Source organism: Giraffa tippelskirchi, chromosome 7 (assembly GCF_054371585.1).
Source record: "Giraffa tippelskirchi isolate mGirTip1 chromosome 7, T2T-mGirTip1v1.2.pri, whole genome shotgun sequence".
Taxonomy (NCBI): domain Eukaryota; kingdom Metazoa; phylum Chordata; class Mammalia; order Artiodactyla; family Giraffidae; genus Giraffa; species Giraffa tippelskirchi.
Genome location: NC_137281.1, coordinates 125,888,439 through 125,901,141, shown reverse-complemented (window position 1 = coordinate 125,901,141; position 12,703 = coordinate 125,888,439). Strand labels below are relative to the sequence as shown.

Genomic DNA, 12,703 nt, shown 5'->3' with positions numbered 1-12,703 from the left:
TCAACTTTATTAGGCTCCCACCTCTCTGTGATTGCCTCAAATTTTTGGTTTGCTAGGATTTAACCTTCAAAAGTTGACTGAAACAAAAAATTGAAAAAAGATTACTCAAAATTCACAGAATGAAATAAATGTAAAAGAATTAAACTTTCAAGGCACTTTTTAAAAGAAAGTTTGTTAACTCACATCTGAAATTAAAGCTTAAAATTGCAGTAAGACTTCTGGACATCCTATATATGTTATAAAAAGGCTTTCTAGATCTCATGTAGTGGAGAACTACTCACCTGCGCTTCACACCTACTTAGAAAAAGCCGCCAATTGAAAATGTCCGTTCATGAAAGTCGGACCCAACGTGGCGTGGAGATTAGTGTCTGAAAGCCTGCTCACCATGACCTCCATCCTGGGGTTGAGAGCGCTGCTCTGGCGCTTGCTTACCAAGGCAAGTTTGGGGGCTTCTCTCAGCCTCGGTTACCTTTTATGTGTGAAAGAAGCGCGGGAAAGCGGTCTCTCTGGATAGCCCTGGGGACCAGATGAGAAGCACAGGGCTCACTGGAGGACCCGACACAAACCGCCAGGGCCTTCATCCACAGACCCGCCTTCACCTTTGTCCTTCCCAGTTACGCAACAGTGTAGGCACACGGGATTGCGCGCGGGGGGCCTCCGTCCCCTCCTCTGTCGCACCAAGGGGTCCCGGCTGCACTGCACGGTGCGCTGGCGGGTAGAGGCGAGTCTGCCCTGCCGGCAGTGCCCCTGACCCGCTGGACCCGCGCCCCCGGCTGTCCCCCGTGCGCGCTGGGAGCCTGGGTGTAGCCTGCACTTGGCCTGGTTCCCCGGGCTGTGGCGCCGGGCGGGGCAGCGGCGGAACCTTTCCGGAACTTTCCTCAGGGGGAGGCTTGCTCTCCCCGCCTCCAGCCTCCGCCCGGGGGCCGGACGGGCCCCAGCAGAGACCGCAAGCCCTCGCAGGGAGCGGCAGCTTTTGCTGCGCCAACGCTGTGGCCGGAGGCTCCGCGCACCTCTGGGTAAGAGGCATCCCGCCGCCGATATCAGGCATTTGGCCAGGGAAAAGGGACCCGGCGGTGAGAAAGGTCACCCCTAAGGCCGAATGTTAACCCAGCTCTGTCTCGCAGCTGGGACAGCGCGGCCCCTGGGCATCGCGTTCCATTCCGCTTCACACTTTTCTTCTCCACCCGCGGCATCCACAGCTTTTGCAGCCCCTGCTGGAACCCGGGTCTTGCGACGCCCTGGGGTCGTGGAGCTGCTGTCCTGTGAGGGGCGGTTAAAAACCAATGTATCCGTGGTCTTGTGTATGGGAATTTCTTGTTGCCCTGGTGTGTAGGAATTTCTGGCATCTTCCACTTGTTGACTGTGTCACTCAGGCGTGGTCCCAGCGCGCAAGGGGTTCTCAGCCCCCCGGGGTAGGAGGTGACGTCTGCTGGTCTGCCCACAGTGGGGCGCGTTTATCCACACAGCCTGTGGGACGGAAGGGCGGGGGCTCAAGAAGTATCCTTCAGCTATGGCCGGAACCAGCCGAGGAGAGCATTTAGGGCCCGTGCTAAACAGACACTGGTGGAAAGGGCCCTCTGGTGAAATTGGGGTGCTTTCCTTTCTCTTCGTTTCTCTCTCTTAATAATAAAAATCCCAACCTAGCCTCTTACTCAAAGACACAGGGAGCAGAGCTCTGGATTTGCCTCGACTGCCCATTGCTGTGGTGTAGGGTTCTGACCCATTTTTGTGCCATGTACCACTTTGGCAGTTCTGGGAAGATTAAGGACCACTTTTGAGTTCACTGCTTTTGAAGGTGTAAAATAAAAGGCAGAGTGTTATAAAGGATACCTATTCCAAATCAGTTGTCCAAATATTAAGAGAATTGATGATGTAGTAGTATATATACCTTTTAAAAATAATGCAATAAGTAACATCATCTAGCAGTGGATCTAATAGCTATCATAATTTTGAAATAGTAACGAACATAAATAATATTTCAAGATTTGGGTAATGCCTGTAATATAAGAAAATATCTGTGATTTCTTTTGGTGATAAAGTCATAGGTACTGCTTGTATCTGCTGGGGTTTGTTGCCTGAGATGAATGAAGTGTTTGTTACTCAGTTGTGTTAGACTCTTTGCGACCCCATGGACTGTAGCCTGCCAGGCTCCTCTGTCCATGGGATTCTCCAGGCAAGAATGCTGGAGTAGGTAGCTATTCCCTTCTCCAGGGGATCGTCCCCACCCAGGGATCGAACCCGGGTCTTCTGCATTGTAGGTAGATTCTTTACCATCTGAGCCACTATATAAATTGAAGGAAGTGCTAAATTTCAGTTAGAAATTAGTGAAAATGAAGATATAAATGTTTATTTTCTACCCAAGTTTGTGGTTAAGTGGAAAGGACTACCCAGGAAGTCAGGTCACATGACTTCTGATCTTCATGCTTCACTGACTAGCAGCATGAGCTTGTCTTTTGGGCTTCTTTTCACCTTCACTTCTTCATTGTACTGTGGAGATAATCATACCTTCCCCTGTATTTAAGATGTCCAGTGCTGTACCTGGCACAAAGGAGTGAAATAAGTACTGTTTATTAGAACTTTTGTTCCTCTCTGGACCCCAAGCCATTGCAATTATGTCCCCAGTCCTGGTACATAGAATGTGGTGGTGGTTCAGTCGCTGAGTTGAGTCCAACTCTTGCCATTCTGTGGAATGTAGCCCTCTAGGCTCTTCTGTCCATGGGTTTTGCAGGCAAGATTACTGGAGTGGGTAGCCATTTCCTTCTCCAGAAATTAGTCAATAAATATTTTTTGAATGAATAAGTACATTAGAAATTATTGCTTGTAACTACAACTAAAAAACTCAGAATTTATCCAGGGGACAGCTGGTGGTTTGTGAAATGACTCTGCTTAAAATAATTTGGGTTTCTTTTTCCTAGTGGCTGAACACATCTGGAGCTGGAATGCTTGAAATGTCAGTCAGGGCCCTTGGGTCTATGTGTGTGGGTCTTTGTGACTAGTGTTCTGCCAGAGAAAATGAAATTTCGTGTTGATGGGAAACTAGAACTCCTTTGCAGAACAGTTTCTCCTCCATCTTACCTGTGTCTAGGCTCGTTAATTTGATGTGATATAACACAGGAAGTTGTCTTATAGGGAGTAGAGACCGACCCATGATGAGGCATTTCTGGGCCCAGTGGCACATTTCTCTTTCCTCTTGTCTTTTCACCTTCCCCTGTCACATTGCACATTACATAACTCCTCTATGACCCTTGAAGATTTGGTAAATAGGAGCAGTAGATGCAAGTTGCTACAGGCTGTAGACCTAAAGCCAGCTAGCTGCTTCTTAATGCCCAGCCTTAAAAGTCTATGTAATCCAATAAATGTGGATGTTAATAGGAAGAAGAAAATCAGACTCAGCCAGTGACCCCTGTGATTTACTTTGTAAAATTGCTAAGTTGGGGTGGAAAGATGGAGAGAGAACTTTGTAAAGGGCAGTAAATTTAGCGCATACTGGGGCTCTCTATGGCCGCAACTTTGGAGGGTGCAAATACTGGTGTTATGGACTGAATTGCATCCCCTCAAAAATTCGTATGTCGAAATCCTAATCCCCATACCTTAGAATCTGACTGTTCAGAGAGAGGGCCTTTAAAAAGGGAATTAAGGTTAAATGAGATCATAAGGGTAGGACCCTAATCCATTATGACTAGTGTCTTTATAAAAAAAAGGAAAAGACACGAGGGGTGCATGTAGAGACAAGACCACACGAGGACGTAAGGAGGCCCAGGCCTAGGAGAGAGGCCTCAGGAGAAACTATACATGCTGACACCTTGATTTTGGACTTCCAGCTTCTAGAATAGTAAGAAATAAATTTCTGCTGTTTGAGCAACCCAGTTTGTGATATCTTGTTATGAAAGCCTGAGCAGAATACTGTACAGGCTGAGGAATGTTAGATGGCATATGAGTTCTTCATTCTCTTTCTTCCTTTGTTACACTGACCTTCAAGGCTGTGTGTTCCAAATGATGTTGCTAAAAGATGGAGAAGGAAGGCTCAACTCAAATAAGTTTTCTTTTGCCGAGCCACTGACATTTCTGATTCAATTTTTGCTGTAGGATAGCCTGATGTTAATGAGGCAGACTAATTAAATCTGCACTTTGCCCTTTGAAAACAAAAGCTTAAGCATCTGACCCTTTGGTTCTGCAGATCCAAGGGATGAACCCTCCATGCCACATGTCTGGTTGCCTGAGTGGGGTTGACTCCCAGGGTAACTAGGAATATCAGAGTGAAAAGAGTTGGTTAATATATCAAAATATTATACTGCTGTCATTACATAGGGCCTCAAGGGCCCCTGATCTTGAACTTCCAGCCTCCTGAACTGTTAGAACATAAATTTCTGTCGTTTAGCCTGGTTTTTTTTTTTTTTCTTGTTTGGTTTTGTTTTTAAGGGCAGCCTAGCAAGTAAATGGGCTTCCCTGGTGGCTCAGAGGCTAAAGCGTCTGCCTGCAATGCGGCAGATCTGGGTTTGATCCCTGGGTGGGGAAGATCCCCTGGAGAAGGAAATGGCAACCTGCTCCAGTATTCTTGCCTGGAGAATCCCATGGATGGAGGAGCCTGGTGGGCTACAGTCCACGGGGTCGCAGAGTCGGGCACGACTGAGCTACTTCACTTTCACTTTCACTTTCACTAGCAAGTAAATAGGTCTGGGCACTCTATTCTAAGTCATGATCCCAGCAGATCCTTCAGTTTCTCTTAGATCCCCTCTTCCTTACCTACCCAAGAGAATCTCATATCCTCTTTCTAGAGATACTCTGTATTGTCCCTTGGAACCTATCTGAGGTTGTTAAGGCCTTCTTCCCTTTCATGATCCTGACAGTTAGGAAAAAACAGAACTTGGCATCTTAAGCAAATGACCAGCCTAGCTGCTGAGCCATGTACAGAGCAGATGCTTTATAATTGCGTGTTGGGTGATGGGTTGATGGTGCTGGTGATGATTCTTAAGGACCATGGGGTAATTCCTTTCTAATCATAATGATTTTCCAAGTTTTGACCCTAGCTTGGTCGTCAGTGAGCTTTCATTCCGTGCAGCAGCTCCGACCCTATCTACAGTAACGGAGAGGAGTACCTCTGTCTTTATCCTGGGACCAGTCTCTGACTTCTGGGGCCTATGGTGATTTCACTCTGCGTACTTTCTTTTTTCCTTGGCAGTTTGCTTTAAGGCAGCCCATGATGTCTTTGTAGTAAAATAATGGGTTTTAATAATCACCTTGCTTACAGTACAGAATGTGAGAGCATCCCAAGGAGTTCTGTGTTTAGTAGATGTGGTTTTGTGTTTCTGTGAGCCTGTGAATGGTGCTTGAGGTGGGGGACTAGACATCCTATTTTCCGGCCAACTGGGTTTGCACAGTAATCGTGAGCCTTTCAAGTTCTAGGTAGTCAAATCTAAGCTTGTTTTGAGTCACAGAGAAGGAGGGGCCTTTAAAGTCAGCTGGACTCAGTGACTTATTTTACACTTCTGGAAATGGACTCAAAGTGTTTGTGACTTGCCCATGATGGCTCCACAATGTCTGTTTCCTTACTTATAAAACAGGGATAATAATACCAACCCCTCAGGTTGTTGTGAGAAATTATGTGAAGAACATAGCCTGTCCTGTCACATAGAAAACCTTCAGTGATTTTTTTTTTCTGGTGTTTTTCTTGTATCTTGGATAGTGCACAGCGGCTCCCAGTGAATCCTGGTCAGACTTGGGGGAACATAAAGGGAGATATGGTTCCCATTCTGATTATGTTCAAGGCCTGGTTACAAACCCTTGTCATTGTTTGCTGCAATAAGTCAGAGCCCGATCAGTTTAAAAAGTTAGTAGAACAAATATTCCCATTTGAGTATCGGCTTGTGAACCCATTTCCCTTTCCCCCTCATTTAGAGGATCACAGTGTTTAGAGAAGGAAGGGACCTTTGAACGTATACAATTCAATCCTTTATTCCATTGTTGAAGAAAACATGACTCAGAATAGTTAAGGACGAGCCCTACCTGGCACTACCTGGAATATGGATTTGGGTCTCTGACTGCTGACATATCCTCATACAAGCCTTATGCAGTAATGGGGAACCGTGTGATTTATCTAGATGTGGGAAAGACACGAGCTTGAGGAGCCTGGCACACCTGTTACCTGGTACCCCATCATTCTGTCCTAACCATTCAAGGACTGAATTTGGCATCTCTTCAATCACATTCAAAGGACACTTGTATAACTTAGAATTAAAGAGTCTCTTCTCATTGTGTTAAGACCTCACACGCTGGATTCCAGGCAACAATATGTCTGACAAATTGGCCAGTCCCTGTTTATAATGAAACTCCATTCCTCAGAGTCTTCTTGTATGTGAAACTCTGAGTGGGAATCACAGCACTCCTGCGGCTGATGCATACTTTTATTGTGACCATTGAACGGGTTCAGGAGACCAAGGCAAAGCTGGGTCCCTGCTGTGTGACTGGAAGCAAATTAATTCTGTGTTAGGCTCCCCCTCTGCTGTGTGCCTTGTTCTACAGTCTCAGGATGGACATGCACAGGCTTATGCAAATGTTGAAACCTTCAGTATACTTATTTGACTGAAGGCCAACTGTGAATGGTGGGGTTAAAGGCGAGCTAAATTGTGATGTTTTATGCACTAGAACATGAGCGGTCAAGCTCCCACTGGCTAAAGCAAGCAAGAAAACAAGGTACTTCCCCCCATATAATTCAGTCAAAACCTGAAAATTTTCAGTTGCAATAATCCAATTGACTGACATTTTTTCCTTTTCTGGATCTGTAATGTGAGCTAATTTCCCTTCCATGAACAGACTTTCTGTTTTCTGCTTAGTTAATGCACGGTTTGGTGAAATCATCAGTCCTTCCCTATTATAAGTCTTTCTGACTGTAAAATGTATATAGGCTAGGAAAACTTGTAGGAAATTTCTCAGCAGCAAAGGGAGCCAGTGTTTCATTGCTGCATCCTCATTAGTAACTCTTAATCAGCAATTCTTTAAAGAAAATTCCTACAGTTTCCTCCTAAACAGGGAATTAAAGAACCCCAATGTGACTCTAAGCCCTGAATCATCAAGGAGCTGTGTGGAATTATTTCCTGGGTCTATTTGCTCCTGGTCCACTCCTAGAGCACTAGTCTCACAGCTTAATGTTTAAACAAACATTTGGCATTGCAACAGCTCTAGAGGTAGAGTTCTGACATGGCCCTGCAGGCCTAAGTGAAGGTTGCTCCATTTTCTTTATTTGTTAACAAAATAGTAATCCAGTTCCTGAACACAGGCGATGCCATTGCTCAAGGGGAGGTGAGCCAAGAGGAAGGGTGCTGCCTGTCTAATCCCTCCATGGGCTCCACTCCTTTGGTTCTCAAGGTTTTCAAAGGGTGTGGTTTCCCTCTCTCCCCTGTTGCTTTGGACCTTTGCTGCACTTTGAGTAATCCAACCCTGTGACTTACACCCTCTCTTCCATATAGCCACCCAGAGCAAGGTCCCATTTCACATCCTTCTTTATTTATCCCTTGTGGCTAATTTGTCACAAAAATTGCTTCAACATCGGTTTTGCATTCACACCTTCATCTCTGTTCTCATGTCTATTCCAAATCCTTGCTGGTTCCTAAATTTCTGAATCAGCTACTGAATGACCTTCATATCCCTGGTCTTCTTTCTCATCCTGGGCTCCTCAGTGCTTAGCACAGTGCCTGGCACATAGTAAACACTCAAAAATGCTGAATTCAACTGAATTGCTCTAAGTCATCCTCTCAACTCCCTCGCAGGGGTCTTCTTCAGTTTCCTTAAGAACTTCCAAGGGTACTCATTGCCTTTAGCAGGGACTACAGCTCACACGCAGCCAGGGCTGCTGCTGCTGCTGCTGCCGCTGCTAAGTCGCTTCAGTCGTGTCCGACTCTGTGTGACCCCAAAGACGGCAGCCCACCAGGCTCCCCCGTCCCTGGGATTCTCCAGGCAAGAACACTGGAGTGGGTTGCCATTTCCTTCTCCAAAGCAGTAACAAATACGTATCTTGGCTATGTGGGGCTGGGTGAGCTTTAACTTCGTTCAGGGTGTAGATGAGCAGTGACCAATCTGTAGATGGGCAGTTCCAGGTGACAGCTGACGTGGGAGAATGTGGGCTTAGTGTTGTCGGAGAGGCCAACCATCTGGAATTTTGAAGGTGTGTGCGTGCTCCCTTCAGTCGTGTCCGACTCTTTGCAACCTATGGACTGTAGCCCTCCAGGCTCCTCTGTCCATGGAATTCTCCAGGCAAGAATACTGGAGTGGGTTGCCATGCCCTCCTCCAGGGGATCTTCCCAACCCAGGGACTGAACCCGTGTCTTTTATGTCTCCTGCATTGGCAGGTGGGTTCTTTACTAGTAGCGCCACCTGGCATATTCAAAATTTTTAATGTTGGTACTAATTCAGAATTTAAGCAGAATTTGTGAGTCAAATGAAACACAGCTCTGGTCTGCATTGGGCCTTCAGGTTGCTTCTTTGTGACCCTTAGGTTAGATGACTCTTGTCTAGGATTAAGCTTCCAACCCCAAACTTTGCTTACGCATGCCTACCTAGACTTCTTTTCCCTCTCCCAGCAGACTCTGGCTTAGACTCCCTTCTTCCTTGCCCACAGTTGTGCCATGCTCATTCTAGGTGATTCTGTTTCCTAAATCTCTTAACTGTCCCAGACTAGCCCAGACAGGCCCTTGCCTAGACTTCCCTGTTTCTGCCCACACAATTCCTCTCTGTTCAGCTGCCTAGATGTCAACTTTGGCTTTTGTTTTGTTTTCTTGCAGGGGCCCTTCCTACCTCTCATTCAATCATTCTCTTTACCTTTTCTCTGTCTTATCTAAGTTTTTATTTGTGTTTCTAATGCTAACACTGTATTAGGCCCTTATCATTACACCTGGACCTCTGCACTAGTCTCCTGATTTCCAGAACTGGTTTTGCCTCTCCTTCGATTTAATTTCTCCGTGACACTAGATTCATTTTCTCAAAGCTGCCTCCTCTGTTCTATCACTTCTTAAAACGTTTTTTTTGTTTGTTTGTTTTTCAGTGTAAAGCCTCAGTTCCCTAGCATGGCCCTTTATAATTGGACTGTGATGTTTCCTTATTATCTACTCCTCTCAACGTCAGTCAATTCTGGTTGGCCTTCCCAGCTTATTAGTCTGGGTCTTGGGAAACACTTGGCATACTCAAGGCTGTTAAGAGGGTTTAATGAAACAACTGTTTACAAAGGTGTGGGCAGGGTTAAGGGGAACCAGCAAGAGTAGTGAAGCAAACATATTGATTTGGGGCCTGAAGAAGCAAGCAGAGGGAGTGATTGCTGGCACACTGAGAAAAAGCTGTAGCTGAGGAGAGGGCCACCCCACAAGAGCCAAGGCCTTTGGCTGGAGGAATCCAGTATTGCTGAGCCGAAGCTTGGTTGGGAGGGGTCCGGGCAACAAATATCCTAATTTCATTCTTTTCCCATCCTCTAATCTACTGGTGCCTCCCATTGGCTGAATCCAACTGGAAGCCAGAGGACCAGGGAGGCCAGCTGATACCCATCTCACAGGTGAGCTCTCAGGGCTTGGAGCAAGCAGAGAAAGCTGGGGAGAGGCCTGGAGGGTGGTAGCCCACTCTTTTACTTCCTTATGCTGTTCCATCCCCTTGGTGTACCCTCGCATAGCATCTCCACTTGTCCAAATGCTGCCAGTCTTTTATCTCTTGCTCAGATCATGTCTGTTTCACCAAACGTTCATTGGTTATTTCTTCTCTCCTCAAAACACCAGAGGTGTTTAGCTCCTACTGATTACATTGCATTTTGCTCCTTCAAGTTAAGTCTAAGAACTGGGATATAAACCCAGAGTTTTGGAAGCCAACCCCAACTCCCCACCCCCCCACCCCCAATCCAGAGATGATATAGATGGTGAAAAATACAGGTGCCTCACTTTTTGGCAGCTGTTCCTGAGAAGGTGGCTAGAGAGTGCTATACTCTTGGTAGGCTGCAGAGGTTTTCTGCCTGCTGCCCCCAACTGTCTGGACCCAAGGGATGACAAGAAGGACTCAGATACTCCATCAGTGTTGTGAAGATAGATGGGACCAGAGTCTTGAACCACTGAACCAGTCTCAAACCATCAGGCAATTTCAGCCTCTTTGGGAAAGCAGATGTGTCAAAATGCCAACAAATAAACGATGACCACAAGAAAGTTCTAAGAAGGGCAGGATAGGTACCACGGTTTGTAGACCAGCCTGGCTGGAGGCACTACAGAAGCTGGGACTTGGGCTGGACTTTGGGCCATGGCGAAGGTGAAGAAACGGGAGGAGGGAGCATTTCAGGAAGGTGTTACAGTGGAGGGTGAGGGACTCATGTGTTCTCCATTCCACTAGAATGCAAGTTCTATCAGCACAAGGACCTGATGTGACATGTTCACTGTTCTATTCCCAGCATCCAGCACAGCTCCTGTCATAATGAAGGATAAGAACTCAGTCACAGTAGAAGGAGAGTAACTTGAACACAAGCACTGCAGTACAGTTGATCTGATAGCTGAGGTGGCCACCAGGTGCCTAACGGGCCGAATAAGCTGTACGAAGGGATGTCATGTCCCAGGTGGGAAGCAGCAGGATGATGTGAAATGTCATCACTCCACTCAGAATAGCATGCAGTTTAGACTTTGTGAATTGTTTATTTCTGAAATTTTCCACTTAATATTTTTGGACTGCCATTCACTGTAGATGACTGAAACCACCGAAAGCAAAACTGTGAATAAGGGGGGACTATGGTACCACAGACTGCTGCTGCTGTTTAGTTGCTAAGTCATCTCTGACTCTTTTGTGACCTCATGGACCGTAGCTTGCCAGGTTCCTCTGTCCATGGGAGTTCCCAGGCAAGAATACTAGAGTGTGTTGCCATTTCCTTCTCCAGGGCATCTTTCAGACCCAGGGATCAAACTGGTGTCTCCTGCTTTGGCAGGTGAATTCCTTACCATTGAGCCACCTAGGAAGCCTATACCAAAGACTAGCTGGCTTATATACAACAGAAATTTATTTCTTGTAGTTCTAAAGCTTGGAAAGTCCAAGATCAAGGTACTGGCATGATCGGGTCAGGGCCGATGTTGTTTCTCTGTGTCCTCACATAGTAAAAGGAATGAGGGATCTTTCTGGACTCTCTTTTATAAGGGTACTGATACCATTCTTGAGGGCTCAACCCTCAGGACCTAATCAACCCCAGAGGCCCCACCTCCTGACTAACACCATAACCTTTGGGAATCAACATTTCAACATGTGGATTTTTGGGGGACACAAATGTTCGGGCCATAGAGTGAATTAACAGATGGCTGGATTTATTTAGTACCTTTACATGTCAGATGTATACGTAATGAATGAAAGTAGAACTTCATTCAGAAAAACTATATTGGGTGTGGAGGAAAACACAAACACTTTCAAGCTAGAAAATAAAAGATGTGCACACATCTCATTACCTTTAATTTTCCAATATTTAAATTAGACCTTAAAAAAACAAAACTTTTCCCTGAAATTTGGCTCACCTTGTTCTTGGCCTGCATTATCAGCAGCTGGCAAGCTCTGCTGTTCTTCCATTAGCATCTAAAGCTACTAGACTCAGAATGGGACCAGGGCAGATGGGGAAATTGCTGTCTGTCGGCACAGGTCCTTGTGTGTAGCAAGTATGCAACAAATACTTGTGGAAACACTCTTAGCTATAGCAGAACTGTGATGATGCAAATTTCATATAACTCTTTCTTTACATAAATATATACTTGCACATTTAGTGTTGCTAAACTCCAGTACTCTTGCCTGGAAAATCCCGTGGACGGAGGAGCCTGGTAGGCTGCAGTCCATGGAGTAGCTAAGAGTTGGACACAACTGAGCAACTTCACTTTCACTTTTCACTTTCATGCACTGGAGAAGGAAATGGCAACCCACTCCAGTGTCCTTGCCTGGAGAATCTCAGGGACAGAAGAGCCTGGTGGGCTGCCGTCTGTGGGGTCGCAGAGAGTCAGACACGACTGAAGCGACTTAGCAGCAGCAGCAGCAAATGTAATTTAATCTGAATACCTTTTGTGTAGGAGACAAATCTGTAAATAAAAATATAGCTTCGGTTCAGTTCAGTTCAGTCGCTCAGTAGTGTCCGACTCTCTGCGACCCCATGAATTGCAGCACGCCAGGCCTCTCTGTCCATCACCAACTCCCGGAGTCTACCCAAACCCATGTTCATCGAGTCGGTGATGCCATCCAACCATCTCATCCTCTGTCGTCCCCTTCTCCTCCCGCCCCCAATCCTACCCAGCATTAGGGTCTTTTCCAATGAGTCAACCCTTCGCATGAGGTGGCCAAAGTATTGGAACTTCAGCTTCAACATCAGACCTTCCAATGAACACCCAGGATTGATCTCTTTCAGGATGGATTGATTGGATCTCCTTGCAGTCCAAGGGACTCTCAAGAGTCTTCTCCAACACCACAGTTCAAAAGCATCAATTCTGCGGCGCTCAGCTGTCTTCACCGTCCAACTGTCACATCCATACATGACCACTGGAAAAACCATAGCTTTGACTAGACGGACTTTTGTTGGCAAAGTAATGTCTCTGCTTTTAAACATGCTATCTAGGTTGGCCATAACCTTCCTTCCAAGGAGTAAGCGTCTTTTAATTTCATGGCTGCAGTCACCATCAGCAGTGATTCTGGAGCCCAAAAAAGTAAAGTCTGACACTGTTTCCACTGTTTC

At 46.1% G+C, this 12,703-nt stretch overlaps 1 protein-coding gene across 3 annotated transcripts in view; it reads left to right on the top strand.

The window, feature by feature from the left end:
• The first annotated feature begins 939 nt into the window (after positions 1-939).
• SQOR (sulfide quinone oxidoreductase) overlaps positions 940-12,703 on the top strand; it is a 45,848-nt gene continuing 34,084 nt past the window's right edge. The window contains exon 1 of one of the 3 annotated variants that reach the window (XM_081511398.1): positions 940-1,016. The gene's annotated coding sequence lies outside the window, so the exon portion shown is untranslated. Of the gene's footprint in view, positions 1,017-9,498; positions 9,536-10,452; positions 10,571-12,703 lie in introns of those variants that run through there. The other 2 variants (XM_081511400.1, XM_081511399.1) reach the window with 2 other exon arrangements.